This window comes from Anas platyrhynchos, chromosome 3 (assembly GCF_047663525.1).
Source record: "Anas platyrhynchos isolate ZD024472 breed Pekin duck chromosome 3, IASCAAS_PekinDuck_T2T, whole genome shotgun sequence".
NCBI lineage: Eukaryota > Metazoa > Chordata > Aves > Anseriformes > Anatidae > Anas > Anas platyrhynchos.
In genome coordinates this window covers 20,868,733-20,886,521 of record NC_092589.1, presented here as the reverse complement: position 1 = coordinate 20,886,521, position 17,789 = coordinate 20,868,733, and positions in this window count along the sequence as shown.

Genomic DNA, 17,789 nt, shown 5'->3' with positions numbered 1-17,789 from the left:
TCTTGTTTTCTTTCTGTTAGGTTTTGACAGAATTGATAGTTTTACAACATTTAACTCAGTGTGCATGGAAATATAAGATTAAAGAGACGAATGTAATTTGCTAAAATTGTTACTTCATCTCCTAAAAGTGAAATGCATTACCTGCCTGTCTATATTAAAATACAACTTGTGCTCATACATGCATGCTCAAGAGGAAAAAAAATCAGAAATATGTATTTATCATTCAAGGTTGAAGTCCTTTATCCACAGGTGCATGAATTCCTACAGATCTTGCTCACTAGAGTCACCAAGGGCCTTCAATGAAATGACATGAAGCAGAGCTGAACACTGATCTCCAGAGAGTAGACGATCTGTGCATTATTTCACTGAGTAACTTTGACATAAAAACAGTTTCTAAAGGATGGTCCTGTGTTCCAGATAAAGATTACAGATCATTCAAAAGAAGGTGCTTCAAGATAAACCCTCCGAGGCATGCCATAACATTATTAAGCAGCCGTTCAGCTTTAAAGCAGGCCAGATGCAACATTTTCTGTGAGTCTGTTCTTGGTCAGAGTCCCCTGTGGTACCTATGTAGATGTCAGTAAATTATTACTTTTTTTTTTTTAAACCATCTTTGTTACTGTTCTCCAATGGTTTCCTAGGAGGCATGTGCTATTTTGTAAGACTGGGTTTGCTTTGTGTGTTTGGATAGATTGCGGAGCTCAGGTCTTCACAAGGTAAATTCAATACTCTGTGTTGCTCCATTAAATGTCCTCAAGTCAGTCCAGTTGGTGTGGGGATATCACTTTAGAGTTCCCGCTGAGCAGTATGTGAAAGTTATTATTATGTGAAATAATAACTCCTGTTATAGTTATTATTTTTAGTATTATTATTAATATTTTTGCTTTACAGCTTAATGCATACACTTAACTACAGTGCAGCAGCTGGCTATCAAAGGCTTCCCTGAGGAAAAATTAAGCACTTAAAGCAATAAATTATGAAAAGACTACGTCTGAGGGCACCATCCACCTTGTTCTCACACCCGCTCTAAGTGTTAAATAAATCATAACATCCTGTTCATCGTGCCGTCAGTAGGGGTTAAATAAGTCACTGTAAATGAGATCCAAATCATAGGACTTAGCTGGCTTCCAAGTTTTTTGTTTGCAAGGAGAAACAGCTCCAGGCCTTTGATAGTCCGGGTCTTTAAGGAAAGCCTTTTTTCCATTCCAACTACTTCCTGTTAATGTGGAAATGAGAGGAAATGAACATTAAGCAGACGGATGGGCCCACCCTTTTCCAGTCGTGTGCCTAATTTGTCAGGTGTAATATTGGCACCTGGAGGCTTGTTTTGGCTCCTATTACATCCTTGCTGGGGAAATATCAAAATACTTGTAGCTAACGGCATAGGACTTCAAAGCGTTTTTGTTACAGGGAGAAAGAAGAAAGGATGCCGTCACTAGACTACACAGAGCTGAATGGCCTGATTTGTTTGCTAAATGTAAGGATTACAAGCAGTGATAAATGCAGAAAGAAGGGACAAACTGTGTGAAATTCTAATCAAAACCTAGCTTGTGACTGCTACAGTGGAAGACCCTGTAGCACAGCCTCTTAGAAAACGCATGCCTTGAGTGTGTTCTTCATACTTCAGTTTTCCTGTGCAATGCCCCTTTCCTGAGGACTTGTCGGCATGTATGTGTATTTCAGTAGGAGGTGCAAGTGCTTTGTGGTAAAACTACTTACAGCCTTTGAATTAAGGAGATGGTAAAGCTGTTAAGATCTTGGATCTAAATCTTCCAGCCTAAGGTGGCATTGCCTGCTTGGTGTCTCTGCTTCATGATGAACACCTCAGTCATCCTTTCTCCTGTGGGACCCTTCTTGGATTAACATGGTTGAGTAAGAATTCCCATGCTTGGCCAATATATCAGTGATGTATATCTGTCTGGCTGAATCTGTAAAAAAAAAATATGCATGTAGCCCTCTGGTAATGGAAGGAATGCCACTGAAGTAGAATTTAGTCTCCAGTAGAGTCCTATACTGTGGTTGCTTTGGGTTTTTGGACTAGGGTTGCTGTGGATTTTTAGAACCATTCAACATTTTGGACCAGCATAACCATTCATGTGCCTTTTCTTCATTTATGAATTACAATTAATTAGCATTTGATAGTAGGCAGAGGGGAAACAGTGGAGCTAATTATTATTTTATTCAGGTAAACCATGGTAAATCAAGCCATGAGTGATATATACAGATCTGCAACTGTTCTGAGAGCAAATCCATTCAGATCAGTGAAATGAGATAATAGACTTGGGAAATCCAGCTGCTGTGCAGATGTTGGATGGAATTTTCCAGGCAAAAGCAGTTATGCCATTTTTCATGCCTGAGTCTGCAGCCTTTACTCAGAGGGAGTCCTCTCTTGCTGGAGGGCAGTGCCTGAGGTCAGGTACCACAGAGCAAGCAAACCTCATGCTGAGGAAACATCACCGGGCCTGGGATTCTCTGACCAGTTTCTCCCTGGGTAGTTGGAGGATAAAGAGATGGAAGTCTTAAGGTCGAACATCCACTGTCATGTCTCCCCTGTGAGCAGGCAGTAGAGTGTGCCTTGTTTCAGCTGTCTTGGCCTTGCAAGTGCTCTCAGCTGGACTGTAGAAGATGACTTGTCACGGATTCTGATACAGACTTAGTCCTGGTCCATCCTGAAGCCACAGCTGCATTGGATGTGGGTACAACAGCAGCTACAGAGAACAGAAAAGGTTGATAACAGCTTTACTGCCATAACTCCAGAGACGTTTCTGCTGATTGAGGCCTAACTTACAGTAAACTGTAAAACTACAGAAAGACAGGAAATCTCTGAAATAAGTGCAAGGATTGTCCTATATATGTTTATTTTCTTCTACCGATGTACTCTATTCCCCATTATCCCAGACATAACAGGAAGGGTTAATGGTACAAGAGAGCTGACTCACCTCTCTGCCTCCACAGATGACCATTACACTGATAGTCCCCATACCGAGGTGCATATGTTGCCAGCATACACTGGTACTGAATGACCTAGGTAATTGACTTTCTTGCTTTGCAATTTTTGAGCTTAATTATGTCACCCTCTACAAACCCAAATGCCACTAATTTGGGGCACTAGGTAACTTGGCCTTTTTGCAGATGGGTAAAGGAGCTTCGCAGGAAGAATACAGCCTTGCTCTAGTGACATGTGTCATTTTGTGCTCATCTTTGAAAGAGGCACAACTTCTCCCTTTGGTATATCTCCTGGGGTATCCTTTCCCATTATGCCAATTATTGCATTCCTCTGCATCTCTGAGGAATATAGATAAATAAATCAAATAAACAGGCATTGTGAGGGGACAGCAATTTGCAACTACTTGGATTCCTCATGCCCTTGAGTTCAGCCCATAATGTTGTGGTCCCAATGCATCATTTGCATGGCCCAGGAACAGCAGTATTCAGCACTTCCTATTCCTTTGTTTTAGAGAATTACAGAACAGGTCGGGTGCTGGTGAAAATATAGCTGGTTGCTCTCCACTCTGGTGTCTTTTGTGCTATATGTATAGCTTTGATAAGCAGCACATGTGTCTGCTTCCCGGCTATACAGTGTTTCCACTCTGATCTCAGGAGTGTGGCTAAATCAATATATCCTTTGTAATGTGCAGATGGAAATAATCTCCAGAAAGATGCATTTCTGAGCTTTGCCCAGTATGCATTTATTTGAGAGGTACAGCTGGTTTGTGGAAAGGTGCAATCCAAGAGCATATGGAAGCACACTGCTAACCCCTCTCAAGCAGCTTTGCTCTGCTCTTGTGCTCCCCCTCCCCTCCCCTGGCCTTCAGTAGTGCCTCTGGGAGACTCCTTTGATGTGAAGGGAATTGCCATGCGATGCAGGGTGTTGCTTGGCCACTCTCAGTCCCTGAGGGGTAGAAGTGGGGCAGCCTGCCTGTGCAGCCCCACGTGCTCTGCCAATGGCTGCCAAACCCTCCACTGCACCTCAGGACCTCACAAACTGTCCCGGGATCAGGCTGCCACAAGATACTCTTAAATCCTGTTCCTGGAACTGGACCACATGCAGACAGGTATGTATTTCTATCTGCTGCCACTAGTGGACCTAAACCCAGATTTCAGATCTGTAACTAGGTACAACTCTAAATGTCCCCATATTCCATGCTTGCTCTGGTAACAATTTGGTTTAGGCTCAGTGTCCAAAGGTCTCTGCCAGGATCTAAGCCTCCCACTCTATGATGGAAGAAAATAAAATTTATGTCAGATTTGGCTATTTAATGAGTAGTATATATCTAGTAAACTCAACTCCAAAATGTAAAAACATTTTTGTTTCCTCAAAAGCTTGCACTATAAGAAAATGACATGATGATTTAGACTGGAATACATGAGGATCTGGCAAATCAGTAACACCTATAAAAACACAAATTCCATATAAATACCTATACCATAATGTTAATAAAGAAATGCTACCAATAAAATATTGTACAGGTGAGATTCAATGAGCCAGAAAAGCACATAGCCTTAGCTTCCTTCACAGTCCATGAAGAGAAAGGTATATGGTGGTAGGATTCATCTCAGCTATTAGGAGGAGGTGAACCAAGCTCCAGTTTCTCTCCATGGACTACACAGCAAACCCATGCTGATGCATACAGCTGCGGGAGCTGAAGTCCCCCTCTGCAGTTGGACTGCAAGGTTCAACTCTTGGTTACCCTCCAAAACCTCCAGAGATCTTGAACAATCTCTGCACTTCTTACTTCCTACAGTTCCCTTAGTTCAAACGGGTACTGTATAAGGCTCTCTCAGGCTTCAATTCATCATAGTCTGTAAGTCTCTTCTAAATCTATACTACCTATTATAAAAGCATTACTCATAATTAAGTAGTGCTTCTGTGTAGCTTGACTTAAATTATCCGAGAGAACAGTTAAGCCTGTAACAATATTGTTTTTTCCCTTTTATACTTGCTCTTCCCACATGGTGAGTAGAGTCACCAAAACCTCAGGGAACTACACCAACATAAAACCAGTGAGTGTGGCACCAGTTTCAGGAGGCTGCTCCCAGCTGTCACAGGTAGGTCCAGCCCCTGGTGAGCTGGCTGTGTGTGGAAAGAAAGACGTTATCCATGAGCACGTGGGGAAGCAATTCTCTGTACCTCGAGGTACATTACAATGATTGTAAGGGAGCATTAACTCCCTCAGCAGTTGGTGGTTACAGGCACCATGACTGGTCAGCCTCAGGGCTCCAGGCTGATAAACCACACAGTGGATGTGGGCACTAAGAAACCTCATGTCTATGTGCACAGAATTATTCATAGACGTTTTAAAACAGTCCCATCACACAAGCCAGGCTGCAAACACTTGAGTTTTGGCTCCTCTCAGACTAAACTTTTCTCTGTCTTGTCCTGCTCTGATCACCAGCTTCACATTATTAGATGCTAGTTTTAAATCAAGTCACAGTTTCTGGGGAGGAAATAGTTTTAAAATAGGTCCCACTGCCATGCACTGGGATCAACGGGGAGGTCATCCCTCCTTCTCAGCAGCGAGGTGAGACAAAGCAAGGAGCCCCAGTGCCTAGGCCAAGCCCACTGCCTCCATTTCTCGTTTTATCTCCTCAAGGAACCTTGTGTCTGCCATTTTGTGCCACCACCAGGGCTTTCGAGGCTGTGCTCCCTCTCCTACATCATGCTTGTGTAATTGTGTGTGTGTCTACTGCAACTTTTCTCATAGCAACCATCAAATATCTGCTGCAAACCTTACAGGGAGTGTCTTTTGTTGTGTGAGGAGCCCAATGACCCTGTGAGAGTAAAAATGCACATGTCATCAAGGACCCTGGCACAGACTCCTTAAGTGCCATGTGCCCTGCGCGGGACAGTCACCATTTCACAGAGGAGCACGCTGTGGTGTGGCACAGTTATGTGGGCTTTCCTAAGGTCATGCATCAGTCAGCAGCAGGGCTCTGGCATCCCTACACAGCTCTGTTGTTTGTAATACATATTTTCTGTGCTGTGATAATGCCTGAAAATGGTTGCTCCTTTCTGAATGGAAGGAAAGTTGCTGCTCGTATCTCAAGGATAAAAGCCCGTCTGGCAGGAAATCAGTGAAGGGTGCTGGAAATGGGCAAAGTAGCTGAGCCGAGGATGGCACTCTGCATCTCCAGAGAGCAGCACTTCAGTTCCCTGAAGCAGAGGCTGCTGCTTCAGCACAGAGGGAAGTGGACTTGCCAATCCCCTTGCCACCATCACCATGAGCAGTAGTGGAGAACCTGACCCATGCTTTGGTGTTGGACTGTCTCAGCCAGAAAGACATGGCAGAGCCTAGCTGACCATGGTGATCACAGCCATGTGCCTTATTTTCATGCCCTTACTATGGATTTGTCATCTCTGCCTCCTCTACGCCCAACACCCAAAGTCCTCTTCCTTGACTGGCATTTATTTGGCCTTTCTGAAACTTATGAACATAGCCTCCATAATGCAGCAGCAGACGTGGGAAAAACTGGTTTACAGGGGGAAAAACTGGTTTACAGGAGATTTTAGGATGATGGCAGTGGAGAGAGGCTGTTGCGGTACAGCCCAGGAGCAAAGGTGTCTGAGACAGCTTGGGTCTCTGACCTAAGAGGAGAGAAAGTCAGAGCATGAGATCTAGCAATACCTGTGCAACAGGAGGAATACTTGAAGGTCACAGGGAAAAACCAGAAAAGGTAAAATGGGAAATTTTACCTTCTTTTCCTTTCTCATGGCAAATCCTGTATGTTTCCATGACAGACTATATAAAATGGTAACATTTTTGTTCTGGTGCCAATGTGTGGATTCTGGAAAGTGTGGGTCATGCCCTCTGGTAAGTATTCAGTGTCCTTCAAGCCACCATTTCAGTGAGCTCACCCCCTTAGGATCACATCCTCACTGGCACTGTGTGTCAGTGTGTGCACACTCCTGCCGCACAAATCAAAAATCTTCCCTTTTAACAAATTCACAGAGCCTCACAAAAACCTATGGGAATATCTGGTTTTGCATGCAAATATTTACCAAGTAAAAATGGATACTTTTCCACAGCTCCTAGTCCTAGGCTTCTTTTGCAGAGAAACTGCCAACTGTACATGCATGCTGGTTTGGCACCAGGACAAAATGTTCCCTTGGGAGGAGAATGAAACCACAAACTCCTTTTGCTCATGAACCCCTTTCCACGGAGCAGGTGAAAGCATGCCGAACTCGCCCTTGCCTCCCAGCCTGGCTGTTTTCTAAATGTCATTTGAAAGTCTCGCCCCCTCCTCTCCCATCCCCCATTTTATCCCTCTTTCAGGAGGCAGCCATCAGCAACAAAACCACAATGCGGGGCTTGGCTGGCTGCGTGCATTCAGCAGCTGCTCTGTTCCAAGTTCTGGGCAAGCCACAGCTATCCAGATTCCCACTTGTCCTATGTCTTCTGCCTCAGTTGCAGTACAGCATCTTGAGCTAGAAGGACCACTAATTGACCAGCTTGGACGGGTTGCCAGCACTGCAGTACAGTCAGCCTGCTGTCCCCAGTTGTCTGTGCCTTTCCCCTCTTCGCTACACTTCCAGCCCTTCCTGATCCAAGGCTTGTGACATCTTCCAAGTCCTCCTTGCATTCAAGACTCTAATTCGGCATGTGGTATGCTGTGCTTTTCCAGCAGGCTGCTTTTTGTCATTATCTCTCCACCCAAGTGAATGTTCAGGATGGGTATGTTCTTTCTTCAATTATTGCAGAGAACTAAAATGTGAGCAATAAATGCTAAAGCCAGATTTTTATAATACAAAACATCAAGCAAAATCTTTGTGTTCTCGTATAATTATTCGGAAAGAGTTACAAGCTTGGAAATAAAAATACAATTCTGAGTCTTAAAATATGAAGCGGTGTTTTCCTACAGGATAAAATAAGATTTAAGTTTGCTTTAGCTCATTTCTTCACTGTGTTGTGCTGACATGATTGTTCAAAGAAATTGTGCTTTTGGAAGGAAAAGGTTAAAGTTTGCTACTGATATTCATCAGGAGATGGATATTTAATCTTTAATCTCTTGTTCTAGGCCCCTACTTCGGATCAACTCATTATCCCGAATAAACGATGTGTCATTCCCATTATTTATGTTTCACTGCAGCCAAAGTATCTGGACCTCGTTTTGGTAAGCACCATTCATTTCGACCCATTCAGTATTAATCTCCCTGCTAACATCTTTCCTGTCCTATGTGCTGTCCCCTATTTGCTTTTATGTTTTCCGCAGAGTGTTTATAAAAGGATAATCTTTTACAAAGCAGACAGAATTTTTGTGTATAAACTGCTCTGTTTGAATGCCTCATTGATATACCATCTAAACTGAAGTGTTCAGCAAGATTAGTGCATCCACTGAGCCACTGAACTGGGCAAAAATATGGGAACTGCTCCTTTCTTTATAGCGAAAAAGGGTAGCTAATGATGCCATCTTCTTTTAAATAGTCCATCTTTTAGCAGATGGACTCTGAGAATATGAATACATTCCACAAATAAAAAATAATCAGCAACAGAGGTGGCTTATTGTGACAAATAAAGGAATAAAAAGGCACAAAATGTATAGATTAGGTAAAGACCCTGTGAGCCAGCTTCCATCTCAGTGAAACTGGTGTAAATGCAGAATAATTCAGTCCAGATGACATGAGTTAGTGGGTTTTTACATCGTTGCTCACGTCAGGATCTGGTTCCTTTGTATCCCAATTGATGACAACTTCAGCTAGGATAGGGACTTGCAATGCCTTGAAATGCAAATGATACATTTTTCCCTTTCTCATGCTGATATAAATTTCCAGCGAGACTGTTTTGAGCACGATCCCCTCCTTTTTACAGGAAATAAATAAAGACTGCCTGGCACACATAACATACACTTATTTCGGCTGTCTCCTTCGCAATGTGTATCTGGTGACATCGGGTGCCACTGACACACCCTCCGAGATGCAGACACTTTATGTTAGAAGAACACAGTATGCAAGCGAGTCTGTGCCCATATTCCCACATTTAGATGGGAAAAATCCCAAACAGACATGTGGCAGTATCATTTGAATGGCATAGATTCTTAAATACATTTGTCACTTTGTACACTTGCCAGCTCTTCTTTGAAGATATAAACCACCAAAACACTCCAAATTTTATCCATCATGACTCCGTCAACATGTAGCACTGTTTAGCATTTTATTTTTGTTAAATTGCACTATTGTTGTCCATCTATTATGACATAAACTAGGATCGGTGCCCTTGCATTAAAATTAAATGAAAACTGTAAGAAAGAGTTGGGAAAAAGAAAACATTGAGAAAGTCTTGCCATTCATTTCGCAGTGAAGGAATGCAGGGAGGAATATGAGAGAGGCAGGAAGCACAAAATGTATCAGGCACCCCAAGTTTCAGCTGTAGAAGGGATCACTCACTCACATGTTTCCGAGGGGCTACATGCTGGTCCCAGTTCAGCATTAACCTTTGGAGACTGTGCATACAGAGGGAGGAGACCACTCTGAACAAGCTCCCTTGTCGTTTTTAATTCACCTCCCACACTGATATGACCCAGACCCATCTTCTACCAAAAAAACACTGGGCATGGCTATTTCTAGAGTCTGTCAACACCACCACAACATTAGTGAGAGCAGTTTATGGGTCAGGGACAGAAGTAATCCAGTTTACACTCAGCTTAGTGAGTTGTCATTGCTCTTTGGAGATAGTTCATGTAATTTAGTACATAGAAGTGGTCTCAAGAAAATAATTGCATTTTTATTAAGAAGACTGGTAATAAGAAAAGGAGCCTATCTTTTCATGGTCACAATTAGTTGAGGTAAGAAATCTTTCTATTACAGCTGCCATTCAGTGCCCAATACATAGTGGGTGGGTGGTCTCAACACAGGATAGAAAATATCATCACCATATGTGGTACAAATTGGCCTACTTACCATGGGGGATCAGCATTGTACTGGTCTGGAGAAAGCTACTCACTCTTTCAGTGTCAGGACTGATGTTCTACAGAGCTCTTTGTTCAACAGTAAGATCTTGCGCAGAAATGGGTGCTGTGTCCACCGTGCTGATGGGGGCCAGACATCTGAAGGTGTAAAATAGATTTACTGACAGACCTCTGACAATTTCTGACAATTTTCACTAGTGTAGATCTGATCCATATAGCTAATAAATAGAGCTTTTTTTTTTAAGTGATCAGACATGCCCCACCTGCCCTAAGAGTTTTAGTGAAAGAGCAGTGCTTGTAAGCATAATTTATTACCTAGCAGTTTTGTGTGGTGAACCACCAGGTTCCTGGAATTCCCATGGGGAAGAATATTTCTGTTGTTATCACACTCATTGTACAGGTGATGCAGAGCTGATTTGTGCTGGGGCAGGATGTCCAGGACTCTGGGAAGTTTCAGACTTGTTTATATTTGCAGGTCAGCCACAAGGTGCATACAAGCAGCTCAGACCAAGTATATGGCAGCTCTGTCACTTTTGGAGGCCTGTTAGCCTCCATGGTTCATTCAAACAGATTTTTCACAAGCACCAATTTCAATAAGAAAACCTAATGGGATAGTTTTTAGAAAATATTCAGAAACAATTCCAGGCACAACAGTGTGGGGACAGCTTTGTGGGTGTGCAACCTTTGACCTTAATTGATTCACTCTTCTCACTTTGCAGGGAATTTCTCTTTGCCTGACTAAATGGTGGGACTAACGTGAGCCCACCAGGTGTCTGGTAGACAAATCTAGGTCTGATGACAAATCTAGGAGCTAGGTATGATGTATAACAAGAGATACAAAGGGAGGATGAGAAAGGGTTAGAAACAGACTAAGGGAGGTTTAGCTGGATCTCAATGGACCTACTTTCATATAAGTAGGTAATACAAAGAGTCAAAGTGACAATAACTAAAAGACTGTGCTGTTGTGCACAGAGTGTCCATGCATAACTAACATACATAGGAGAATCACAATGTGCTGGTAATAAGTATACAAATATAAGACCAAATAAACACATATTGTAAAAAAAAAAGATCATGCAATACAATACAATATGGTACAATATGATGTGATACGATGCAGTACAATATGATATGCCTCTTTTCCAGGAGATATTGGACACAGTTCCTAGAAGCAGAGACAATCCTTACTGGATTAGTCTTTGCCATAATTAAACGATCATGTTGAACAACTGGTGTGGGTGGGCAAGCCCATTTTTTTCCAGTGGAGTCCCTGTCACGGCTACCTGAGGTGAGATGTTCACATAGAGGCTGAGTGCCACCCCTCTTTTTGTAATGTGTGATTGTGGATAGCAGAAAACAAACCTGACTGTGCCTAGTGCAGATTATTGAAGGTACTCATTGCTGCTAATATGGAAATACATTTATATTAATACTAAGCAATGCCTCGATTTGATCCTGACCTGTAATGCCATCCCTAGTGCTACTGCTGTGAGTTGTATTGATGCCTGGGATGAGGCAGTTCCCACATCATTCTTTCCACACATCTAGTCCTAAATATGCAAAGTTGAAGAGAATACATGGGGGATAGGGAAGGGATCTTTAAAGAACCAGGATATCCCATCTCCTCTGAGGTACAAAATCTGTTGGAAGATAGCGTACTTTTAGGAGCTGGCTGCAGACACTGAAGCAGTATATCTTGTTAGTATAAGGGCAGGGACATCTAGGCACTAACACGATTAATACCATGTCTCAACAAAAGGGATTTCCCACATTTATATAGCTCAGAAATAGCCTTCCATAAATTTGATGTGAGTACTTGGCAAACGAAGCAGCCATCAAATACCAATAAAAATATGTTTGTGATACCTGCAATATACACCTAAAGAACCAGAGAACATTAATATTCCAGAAGGACTCTTCAGGTACCCATAAAAATCAGATGTTATGGAGACTCTGTCAAGGTTGAGTGGTTCAAACCTTAACCCGACGTAAAAGTTGTATTGTAAAATGTCTTTCTTATCATGAAAAATCAGGATTTCACAGTAGCAGCGTGGCTGAAATGAGTGCGGACTGACCAGGTGGCTCCAGCATGCCTGGGATGCATTTCCTGTGGCAAGCACATGTGGGAATCCTTTCCTTGTGGATTTGTCTGGGCTTTCAGCTGTGAGGAGCTGAGTCCCTCTGGCTCCCTGCCCCAAGGGCAGCCTGCGTAGCTCTGAGAGTCAGGGGTGTCTTGGGGAAGAGGGCCGCAGCCTTTCCTTGCATGCAGGAGGCAGTGCAAGGCATTGCCTTATGCCCAGGGAAATCTCTTTAAATAGTATTCTCCGCTGGACACCATTTTTAGCTTCCTGGGCAGAGTGACTTCATTTGAGGGCCCAGGGGCTAACGAGTGCAACTCCTTTTAGGGATCGCGAGAGCGGAGACACTGCACTGGCTTCTGCTTCAGAATTGCGTTTTACGCTTATCCACTTTTCTCCACTCCTCCCACTCACTCCTCTATATATGAAGCCTTCCTGGGGGTCCCACCTGGGATAAGAAGCCCTGACCACTTCACTCTAAGAGAATAACAGGGAGTGTTTCCTACAGATGCTGTCTGAGCACACAGAAACGCTGGTGTGATAGACACAGCTTAAATCCCTAGACAGCCAGACAGATAAAGATGGTCTGCCCCGAAACCTGCCTATCCCTTGTATCACCATGTAAAACTGGAGCAGAAACCTCTCACACGTCATCGCTTCTGTTGGCTCAAGGGCAGATCCTTGCACCTTCACTCCTGGTTAGTAAGGCCTTTACTGCACAGGCAGTGCTACCAACTTCTCCAAGGCAGCTCCTTGAGAAAGATGGTATTTAAACCTGAAACTAGAATCACAGAATCAAAGCTGAAACCGTCCTTAGCGACTTTTGAGGCAGTACTACATTTTATTTTTAATTAATTTAAGAATAAAATTCACTAAAAGAAAATTGTACTTTTTAGCTAGCTGTCTCTTCCTATGGGTATTAATACTTTAAGGGCTCAGGTAAATATATGTGCTAATAGCTCTTTTATTGCCCTTATCAAAGAATCCTGTTAAGGCTGGAAGGCAGGTTTTAAATCCAGAACAGACTGTTGTAATCTTGCTGCCTTATGTACATAGTCCAGGCCACTCATTTTGTACCCACTGTTTCAGTTCCCTTCATGATGTCATTTCACTTCTGGGGACATTTCTGGGTATTTGAATACATCCCTACACAAAGTGGTTTGCCAGCTGAGCTTTCTTGAACCTCATTTGGAAAGCCCCCCAAAGATCTCGCTTTTGGATTTCTTCAGAGTTCAGAAAAAAAAATAATCTGGTGAAAGCTAAATCAGTTAACACCAAACTGGGTTGATAGGGGGATCCTTGTCTTCTCAGCTAGCAGTACGAAACCAGATAAAGGGGTTGATTTGTCAGCTGAATAGATTTCCAAAGAGGGGTCATTTTCTCCCATGACCAAATAATATGATAGAGATATGCAAGGGTATGTATGTGCCTTTCAACAGCAGGCAGAGTCCGAGAGCTTACTTATCTCTGAACAGCTTCCCTGGTGTCTAAAATAAAGAATGCTGAGTTTCTGATTAATAAGGGAACAGGCACCTTTTCTGTTTTGTCTTGAGTGACTAACCACACCAAGAGAGCCCAGGGCCTTGTTCTTGGTTGCGCTGTGTGTTTTCATTTGGGACCAAAGCACTGCAGCTTACAGACAGTGTTCATTACCACGGAAGATTGAGCCTTTACAGTTTAACAGCATAATTGTCATAGCACCTGCACATAATATTCCATTGAATTTACTCTTTGGTTGTTGGAGTATCTTGATGCACTATTGTTCTTTTGGAGTTGTCATTGTCTTAATGGAAGTCTATGGGGGAAGGATATTGGAAGGTGAATCTCACTGGGACAAATTTGGTCTCTTTTCTGCCAGCTGATGTGGAGAAAAGTCTCTGACCCATCCAGACACTTAGCTTGTTTTCAAAAGACCTGACAACTGTACTAGTTGTTTACTATTTCATTTTTTATGGCAACACTGGTATTCTCTCACTCTTTTTTCTTTGGCAGACATAAATATGGAAGAAGAGTTTATGGGCTGCATTTCTGCCATAGTGATTTCTTTTTTTATTTTTTTTTTTCTACCTGCCCCCGTGTCCTTTTCAGCAGATAAGAAGTTCTGGCACGTTGCACATCTTCTAACCAACACTGGTGGCTTGAGGCCTGTCACCTACCAAGGCTGAATTTCTCAGGCACTTCAATCTTCTTTAAGAAATTAAGTATACTGACTTTCAGTGTGGGAGAGGCAGGTGAAAAGCAGTTGGTTAGTAATGGGATAAAAAGTCTTTTAGCTCTAAATTGGCAGTGACAGCAACTGAGCTATTTGTCTCTGGAGGTTGTTGCTGGACCATGTGAAACAAGCTTGTGGTTTCCATCCAGTTTCTTGTGAAAAGCAGCACCATCACATTCAGTATCACTTTTCTCTTTCCCTCAGGCAATTTCAACAAAAAGACAGATGGGCATTTTTCTGACCCAGATTTTGGGAGTTGGAATTTGGGGAGAATTTTGCCATTAGTTTCAGTGGGTCTGGATCAGGCCCAACTAGACAAGGAGCCTGAACTTCCCAAGAGCCATGGTGAAACCTCTTGGGTCAGGGACAGTGTATACTACAAAACATTGCAATGCTTCTCTCTGTATTCTGGGTACAACCTCAGTGGTTTTTAATTTGGCTCTGATGTTCATTTTAAACATGTTCATAATTGCTGGAAATTCATTTTCTTATGGTTTACTCATGGTTAACAAAGCTCTGAATAGCTGGAGAGACAAGTATAATGAAATAGTCCTTTTTCATGGACACATTTTAATATACATTGACAGCAAAACCATTACAGTATTCCATGCACGGAAACCAGAAGGTAGAACAAGAAACATAACTTTCTGATTTGTGAGTGGAACTGTATCTTCTTTGAAATGGTGTCACTTCTAATGCTTTAATTTGAAACTGAAGGCAATATTTTAACAGAGCTTGCATAATCTCTCCATGTGTTTTTATGACGTGCCATTACAAGACTCTTCTGTGATGGCTAACTCCTCTAGCTGGAAATGGTGACTTACACACTTTTTTAAGAGTATCTCTTTGCTTCTATTGGGATTAATCAGGAGCTTTTCTGCACACCATAAAGTTCTGCCACATCCCTACACCTATTACAGAAGTTAACCACTTCACATACCACCACTGACAGTGTCCAAGTTATTAAAGTAAATAACTAATATGAAGCTGACATAACTGGCACTGTTGTGCTCAACTATTTTTTTCCAGATAAAATAGAGAAGAGAGGAAACAACCTGGAATGACAAGTAAGTAAATGACACCCAGAATTAAGTAGGTGACAAGTGAGAGCAGGTTCTCTTTCTCTCAGTGGGTGGCTGTGTGATTTTAAGCAAGTGTGCAGCATGCTTATATTGCTGTTTTCTGGTGCAAATAAAACCAGTGTGACACTGTCCAGCACCTAGGAAAGGAATTGGGACCTTGTCCCTGCATAGCAGGCCCTCTTCCACAATAAATTTTACTTCCATTGTGACATTTTGAAGGTACTACATAGTAATGACACATTGCTCCAGTAATTTTTGTACAATGTCTCTATGAGCTCTCCCCATCTGTCATGACAGCATTAGTCTTGGCATCTCTGATGAAAGAATCAAAATTAAAAGGGAGAACAAAAAGTCAATTTCTAATGGGTTCCAAATACCCATATCTTACAAGCGTGAATTAAATATTGCTCTCATCTTGCAGCCTTCCAGCCATATTACATGGATAAAAACCTCAAAACTATTTAAAATCAAAAATCCTGTTAAAAGCTGAAATATATATAAAGTAAAATAACATTCAGCTGTTTGAAGTAACCTGTTGATAGGCTGTCAGCTGTCATTTGATTTGCACTTCATTTGAATTAATAAAAAGTAAACCATAAGCATCATGATTTACAGTAATATAAAAGCTATTACAAAGGACCTTCATCATAAGCTCCTTTGTCATAAAGCTACTGTATCTTACTTTCAATCACTAAACACAGTTAAAAACATTTCCTAATACAATACTGCCTGATGCAATACACAAATTCATTTGCTTTGAAGACTTATCTATACAGACCTGACTTTGAACCTTTAGAGACAACTTGTAAGTTTCTTCTTACATAAATAGTGTAAAGAAGTATTTTCACACTGGTGTTCTTCAGCTTTTCTTAAGGTCACACACAGGCACACACAACCCAGCTCAGATTCACCCAGAGATTTCACAGTGTCTTTATGCTTCCTTCTGTATTTTAAATAACACTTGGAGAAGTAGCATCTAGTTTCTTCTTTGTTTTTAATCTTTCCTTGAGTGTTTTAGGTCATGGTTCACAGAGGGGTCTTTAAGTGTCTTTAATTTAAATGGACTCATTTTGACTTTAGATGGCAGCAGAAAAAGGAAGATATTTTCTCAGCACTACAAAACAAAGCTGTGCTCAATATGTACTGGTCCCAGTAAGAAGGCCTGCTCCACATTTAAATATATTCTTTTGTGTTTCATGACCCACTAGGGAAAGAAATTCCTAGTGAGGTGCTTACTGTTAACTGGACGAGATCAGTGCAGTATATTTATACCTGGAAATGCAGAAAAATGTCTACATTTGACAACAGTGCAAACAAGAGGTTGGACTTGTTGTTCTCCTGAGGTCCAACACCCCCCATACTCCTCTTCTCCCCTTTCCCCCCCAACTTGAGGTATCCTATGAACTTATGATTCTATCTTTGCTTAATAGTACCATGGACCAATACAAGTTTGGCACTGTTAAACTGAAGAAAGCAATATCCAAACCATCTGGGATGCATTTTGGTCTGGCAATAAAAGGTGGCTTCTCCAGGGTTAGCACGGGATCCTGCCTCAAGGTCATGCTGGTGCTCTTTCGCATGCCAAAACTAGCAGTGATGAGTTGGCCCTGCACTGCTGGAGGGCACTGTGATTCCTCTGGGAGGAACTCATGACCTATATCCACCACCACCGAGAAACACCGGACCCACATTTGGCCTCCAGGAATTTAGCCATGCACATAGCTCTCCAGGTAGTGGCTGAGCTCCTGTGTTACAGGGTACATCAGATTTATTTATGTAAAATGAAGTGGAATTGTGACTGCAAAACATAAAAATAAAAATGCAGTGGTGGGCTGACACTGTGGAGCACCTTGCTGTCTTGCCTGCGAGACAGTGAGTTTGCTTCCCCTTGGTCTGGCGCTCCCCAAAGCCTCCTGCTTCTTTTCTCGTCTGTCCTCACGAGTCAGAGCCTGTCACATCGCAAAACTGATATAGCTGGGTATGCTACTTCGGGATTTCAGCAGATCCTGTATTTGGAGTAGTTTGAAAAGTGTCTAGTGGCTTCGTCACATGATTTCTCTGTAGTGTGAGACCAGCCGGCAAAGAGCCGTGTGAGCTCACATGTTTAGATGGCTTAGTTTGTGCACGCAGATAACGTGAATATCTGCTTGGCAGTGCTGTGCGGCAACTGAACATTCCTGACGCTGCCTCTTTTCATCCTTCTGCTCCCCCTTCCTCAACAGCAGAATCAGCAGCTGTAACAACACATGGAGGACACTTGGCAGCTGCAAGACACAGATGCTGAGCCCCGTAATAAACTTCTCCTGTAGAAGAATCTGAGTGCTTTTGCTGGCTGCTTAAAAGTCCTTATTGCTCTCTGACTCACTTGCTCGACAAGCGGTTACAGTGTGCTGATGGCTGTGGGTAATCACTCTTGGGGTTATAAGGGCCGATCTAATTGACCCGCTTAGTCCTTTAGGATGCTGCCATAGCCCAGCTTTAATAATCTGCAAGTGAATTGCATGCTTTCGTAGT